The sequence below is a fragment of the Enoplosus armatus genome, chromosome 19 (assembly GCF_043641665.1).
Source record: "Enoplosus armatus isolate fEnoArm2 chromosome 19, fEnoArm2.hap1, whole genome shotgun sequence".
NCBI lineage: Eukaryota > Metazoa > Chordata > Actinopteri > Centrarchiformes > Enoplosidae > Enoplosus > Enoplosus armatus.
This window is the reverse complement of record NC_092198.1, coordinates 2,530,114-2,537,042: the sequence shown is the minus strand read 5'-3', so window position 1 is coordinate 2,537,042 and position 6,929 is coordinate 2,530,114. Positions and strand designations below refer to the sequence as shown.

The following is a 6,929-nucleotide window of genomic DNA, read 5'->3' as shown; positions in this document are numbered from 1 at the left end:
AAGAGCTCACTCTTCCCACAAGGCAGAATTCTACATGTTTTCAACTGACCAAAGAGCTCTTTCCAACAAGGGAATTAATTAAAAGGCTTCCTGTAAATTTGGTGGTTCTTAATAATCTTCAAACTGCTTCAGAAAAGCTCAAAGTTCATTCAAACCTGCTCTTCAAAATATTGAATTCATAATTTTCACAACTGGTTTGTTGATCAGTTCAGTCTGACGCAGAAGATGAATAAAGAAACACTATCTGGTCAGTCTCCGTTGAACTTAAATGAATGTATTTATTGCAGTACGTGGTGCCAGGAAACAGACTCCAGGCATCCGAGGCTGCAGAGGATCTACTTGATATCCCCCCCCATCACCTTGATATATCCCTGAAGCTGCCTTTTGAGGACATGGTCAGAAAAGGGGGCGTGTAGAGCTCTTATCTATCTTGTCTTCTTCTCTAAACAACAACTAAACTACTTTTCCTTGACCAACGTTTTAAAGGTTACACACTTAAGACTGCATTATTAACTTGGTTAAGACGGGAGCATTGAAAATAATACTGGGTGAAAAGTGACAGAACAAAGTTAAAGGACTGTTTGATATTAAAACTTTATGACGACAATCTTTGACCCCAATGGAACAGCCTGGCTCATGTTTTCTTGGTAAGCTATTGATCCAGTGAAGTTGATCATTCAACAGAGATTACACAGAATGTGACACAGACCAAAGTTAAGAAAACAACTTAAATCACTGAGACCTTAAAGAAGCTGATGGAATTGCTGCTTCATTTTTGGCCAACCAAGCATATGACTGAGCCAGCAGGCCTGACCCACCACGGGAACTTCTGCATCCATCAATACCCTTTTAAAATGTTAGTGTGCATGCTGGAATAGAACCTTACCTCAGTCCAGTATGAACACAATACATGCTCAAATACTGTATTTAGTATTCAAGTGAGACACGACCCTGTTTGAATCTGTAACTGTCAAAGAACCTGAGAATAATTGAGACATTAACTAGTAGTTTCCTACAGTTTGTCCCTCCTCTTGGGCTCTGCTTGAAGCCACTAAAGACATTCGTCTTCGGCTCTGGGAGGAAACTTATTTTGACAGTGGACCAGCAACTTTTAAGCCATGGGGATATTAGATGTTTTTCTCCAGTCCTCCAGCTCTGTCTCCCTGTTGGGGGCTCTGGTGGTCCTGCTCCTCCAGCTTCAGCTCCCAGGAGGAGGGAGGGGAACCTCCAGGACCAAGACCACTTCCCCTACTTGGGAACCTGCTGCAGCTGGACCTCAAGAGACCCTACAACACATTACAGGAGGTGAGGCAGTGCCATGAGGGGAGTTTTCTAGACAGGTAGTTTGTTGTTTCTGCTCTTCAGGCGGCTCTCTCACCTTGTCTGCTTTCTTCTGTGTGTTGTCTTTTATAAGAAAATGTCATGACGTTATGTTCCTGTTCTTAGTTTTCCAAGACATGGACAAGAAAGTGGTGGTCCTGGCTGGATACAAGACGGTGAAGGAGGCACTTGTCAATCATGCTGAAGAGTTTGGAGACAGATCTACTGAAACTTGCGCATGATTTTCAAGGAAAGACAAGAAACTGAGTTCTTTCCAAATCATTAACACTTTCATGTTTTACAGCTTTGCCAATGGTGAACATATTTTGTTGAAATTCTTCTTCTCAGGGGTTTTATGGTCCAATGGTGATTCATGGAAAGAGATGAGGCGCTTTGCCTCGACGAACCTGAGAGACTTTGGGACGGGCAAGAAGGCTTGTGAGGACAAAATCATTGAGGAATGTGACTACCTCGTTCAGGTGTTTAAGAAATTGGTACAAAGAAACAGGTGGAAACACGTGAATGACGAGACATGACATTCATGCCTTTTTCTGCAGGTTGGTGAACTCAGCTGTCACTTCTTGATGTTCACTCACTCGCAGATGATATGAACATTGTCCTTCGTTGTGTTTTACAGGTCGCAGGATTTGTCTTGGAGAAAGTCTGGCCACGATGGAGCTCTTAATCTTCTTCACCACCCTCCTGCAGCACTTTCGCTTCACTCCTCCATCTGACTCCACGTGTGGGCTTCACCCTCGACCCTTCACCTCACAAACTGTGTGCTGTTTCCTGTATGTGAGCAGTAGAGTCGTGTTATATTCCATGTAGAGCAACAGCACTGAATATGTTCAATATAAATATATGTTCACATTTTCCAAGTCATAAACTTGTTGTAAGTACACGGTGTTCTCTACATCCGCTGGTGACTATCCTGCCGTTTAAAATGTAAATGGTAACCATATCAGTCTTGTCAGGATTCATATTCAACATTAAAAATCAAACCAAGCTTTCAGTCTGTGTTTTTGAAACCATATAAATATTGTTCAGTCAGCTTTTATGTCTGCACCTCTCATCTCGCTGCTCTCTGTATCACAAAGCACAAGAAGGGTTCACAAGTAGAAAATGCATTTTCTCAATGAGTATGGAGAGTTTGAAAAGTGGATTTAAAAGTTGAATAAACCTCATATTACATTAAAATGCGGAACACTTCGAGGTTTGTTTGGAGTTTCTAGCTGAAAGCATGAATAAAGAGAGTACCTGACACATGTTTGTGTGTCAAACACTCATCAGCTGATCTCAATCAGCGGTGCACTCAAAGGTTGCCATGGTGATGGTCACTGCTTTGGAGACTCTGGGCTCAGACAATTGATTTCATTGAGATTTTAGCTGAAAGTCCTGCTTACTAGGAAAAGAATGTAACCTCCTATCGGCTAATTAAATGTGTGTAACGGTGTAACGGAGAGGAGATCCTGCTGAAGGCGCCCACTGCTCAGATAAAACACATCGTCAGTTACTCATCTTACCTCTGTTATCTCTCTTCCTGATCCAAAGAAACAGTGACTATAATATAATGGGTGTTAGCTGATCTTCCAGATATGAAACTATCCATAATAAGTAACAAACCTTTAGTCGGAAACCTTTTCCACAGTGAATGCCCCTCCCCCGTCCTCAGATGGGCCTTTGCCCTCTTTGGCGAGCAAATAAAGCATCTCTTGTCCAACCTGCACACAGAATTTTAGACGGCAGGACGATAACCTCAGCTCACCCATTTCTTTTTAACTCATGGGGACGTTGGATCTTCTTCTCGAGTCCTCCAGTTCTGCCCAATTGCTGGGGGCTCTGGTGGCGCTGCTGCTCATCTGCCTCGTCTCCTACTGCCACAGCCCCCAGGCAGACAGGAAGGAACCTCCAGGACCCAGACCGCTGCCTTTGCTCGGGAACCTGCTGCAGGTGAACCTCAGGAGAGCCGACATCAGTTTTCTGGAGGTGAGTCATAGCAGTAGTGTTCTTTGTAGTTTGTTGTGTCTGTACACACTAATAGCTCTATCACCTTGTTTCCTTTCTCCTGCGTGTGTGTGTCTATGAAATGAACATGTAATGACAGTGTTGCCCTTTTGTTAGTTTTCCAAGAAATATGGATCGGTGTTCACCGTCTATTTGGGACCCAAGAAAGTGGTGATCCTGGCTGGATACAAGACGGTGAAGGAGGCGCTTGTCAACTACACTGAAGAGTTTGGAGAAAGAGATGAAACAATAATTATGCAAGAATTTAATCAAGGAAATGGTAAGGAAAGACAAAAAAAATGAAATCTTTTCCCAAATCATTTTCTTATTCCGTTGAATTTTTAAATAATATTGACAGACACATATTATGTTGAAATTCTTCTTCTCAGGGGTTATATGGTCCAATGGTGATTCATGGAAAGAGATGAGGCGCTTTACCTTGATGAACCTGAAAGACTTTGGGATGGGCAAGAAGGCTATCGAGGACAAAATCATTGAGGAATGTGACTACCTCGTTGACGTGGTTGAGAAATTCAGCGGTAAACATGTTGTTATTGTAATCAACTATGTGAGCAACATTTTTCAGTGAAAACAAACATCATGATTTTCCTGTTTCCCTTGTTGCAGGAGAAGGTTTTGAGACGACCAAACCAATACACTATGCAGTCTCTAATATTATCTGCAGCATTGTTTATGGCAGCAGATTTGAATATGATGACCCAGAGTTTATATCCCTGGTAGCTCTCAGACCTGGTAGACTTATGGGCTCCACTTCAATACAGGTATCATTTGATATTTTTTGTGAAGATTTCAGTGTAGTATCTCCTAGTAAAATCTATGTAAAATGTTATAATAAGTGACAAATATGTTTGTTTTTTGTAAAGGTGTACAACCTCTTCCCGTGGTTCTTTAAATGGGTTGCTAAGAGGAAGGAATTCCACAGATTAGGCGCTGTAAATAGGAAACAGAATGTAGAGCTGCTCCATCGTCTGAAGGAGACCCTCAATCCACAGACGCGCAGAGGCTTTGTGGATTCCTTTCTGGTCCGCATGCAAAATCTGGAGGTTAGAAAACATATCTATCGAACTTCTATCTTGGTTGATGGAGCTGAGGGTTAGTGGGAATCTGTCTGCATCCGGCTGCATCGCGTTCATCAGCAGCCACGTTTTTATAAGTAAAAGTATAAGAGTAGGTGTAGTGACAGATGCTTTATGGCTGTACTGAACATGACAACCTTTTGTTGCTTCTAACATTCATCATTGACAATGTCAAAAACAAAAAAAGTAAAGTAAGAAACACACTTTGCTATCTTCTTTGAAAATGAATTGGCAATGGCGTTCCAAACTGATGGCCAACGTACTGTCTCGTGTTTCTGTTAGAGTAAAACAGTCGAACACAATGGTGATTTTCTTTCATAGTAATTTGAATTTACCTGCAGGAATCTGGGATCACCAACAGTCACTTCCACAGTGAAAACCTTGTTAACACAGTCATGAATCTGTTTGGCGCCGGCACCGACACAACAGCAGTCACCCTGATTTGGGGACTTCTGTTCATTGCCAAGTATCCCAAAATACAGGGTGAGGAGCTTCAGATATCCACAACTTTCACAGAACAACGTACAGTCTAAAACACACTATGTGCAAAGATTGTCTTCATAAAAAGCTTTTCATCTCCCAGACCAGGCCCAGGAGGAGCTGAGCAGGGTGATAGGAAGTCGGCAAGTGAAGTTTGAGGACAGGACGAACCTGCCCTTCACCAACGCTGTCATCCATGAGATACAGAGACTGGCCAACATCGCCCCCATGGCGCTTCCTCACAAAACTACCCAAGATGTAACCTTCCAGGGTCACTTCATTAAGAAGGTCCGACTGAATAAAACACCTAATATGCCCTCTTCACACATCTTCATGCTTTAAAACTAAATGTGACAACTGTTGTTTGAAAAGAATCCGATCACCTGTCACATACATATCAAAGGTTTTTCAATGCTGTATTGTCCACAGGGGACCGCAGTGTATCCTCTCTTGACATCTGTCCTGTTCGATGAGAGTGAGTGGGAGAACCCACACACCTTTCATCCTGCTCACTTTCTGGACAAAGATGGGAAGTTTGTCAAGCGAGACGCCTTCATGCCTTTTTCTGCAGGTTGGTGAACTCAAGCATCACTTCTTGTCAATGTTCAGTCTACTGGCACGTGACCTGAAGCTTTTCCTTTGCTCTGTCCTGCAGGTCGCAGAGGTTGTCCCGGAGAGAGTCTGGCCAGGATGGAGCTCTTCATCTTCATCACCACCCTCCTGCAGAACTTTCATTTCACTCCTCTGCCTGGAGTTTCAGAGGGGGAACTGGATCTGACTCCACGATTACAACTCGGCCTTGAACCCTTACCTCATAAACTGTGTGCTGTGAGGAGGAGGAAGGCTTGAACATTCAAAAAGTAGTTTAACAGTAGTGAAAACCACTGATTAAGTGTACTGTAGTTAAGAAAAGTTATTATGCTTTAGATGCAACAAGTGGATACTGTAGGAAATCAAATGAAATACACTGTCAAGACACTCAGCTATGCAGAAAATAATAAAATCCTCACATATTTGGACAAGTGTACTGTCATTCATGTGAAGGGATTTCTTTTTTTAACCAAGCTAGTGTCGGGAAGTTTCTGTGTTATGTTGCCTAGGAACACCTGGGTTATTAATATATTGAGTATTTCGAGTTTTCTTAAATATGCAACAACAAAAAAAGAAGAAATTCCACTGTGAATCTGTAACCGTCACGTCAGGACACTCTTTTGAAGGCATGGGGATATTGGATGTTTTCCTGCAGCAGGATCAACTAGGAGACTTCAAAAAGGGCAGATACTGACTTCCTGTCAGCAACATGCAGTCACAGAGAGTGAAGAGAGAAATCTCCAACACAGCAGGACAGAGACGACTGCGTCGTGTTCTCGCTTTTAGACAGCAGAGATCACAACTAACAAGTTCAGAAAATGACTTTAGAAGAGAGCTTTGGGGAATTTTATGGATACTGGGAGCTGTAGGTCTTATCTGCGCTCACAAAGTCATTGTTGTTTAACTTTGTTTAAATCGCAAAGGTTTCAATTTCTAATAGCAACTGTTGCGTTGATACGCAAAGTAAACCTCAGCAACACGCTTCATTTTGTCAGAAACACTGATGAAAGAAATGCCGAATGAGAATGTTTCCAGCTTGCTAGCGAGTTTGCCGTTAGCTCACCAGCTACACGTAGTTCACCAACTAGCCCTGTCTGTAGTCCCTATGTCACCAAGCCTCGACCACGTATATAGAAGGCACTGACGAAGTTTCACTGTGCCACTTCCTGGTGTGAGCAGGTCTTTTATATCAATTAAATACAAAATGCTGCTTCTGCACTCAGCCACAATGAGTACCAATCTAAGCTTATATCCATGTACTGTTGCTGAACTGCTAATCATGCTACGGTAACGATTGACAAGAGGTGATGTAACTGTTAGTTAAAGGTGTAACTAACTTTTCCATGACAGACTTTTTAAAAGTTACACACTTATACTCTTTTAAAAAATGCATCGCTAACTTGGTTTTGTGAAGACGGGAGCGTTAAAAAAAATAAC

The 6,929-nt window shown here is 42.3% G+C and overlaps 1 pseudogene; it reads left to right on the top strand.

Annotated features, from left to right (window-relative positions):
* Positions 1 to 1,118: 1,118 nt before the first annotated feature.
* On the top strand, positions 1,119 to 5,750 carry LOC139302587 (cytochrome P450 2K1-like; annotated as a pseudogene).
* The last annotated feature ends 1,179 nt before the right edge of the window (positions 5,751 to 6,929 follow it).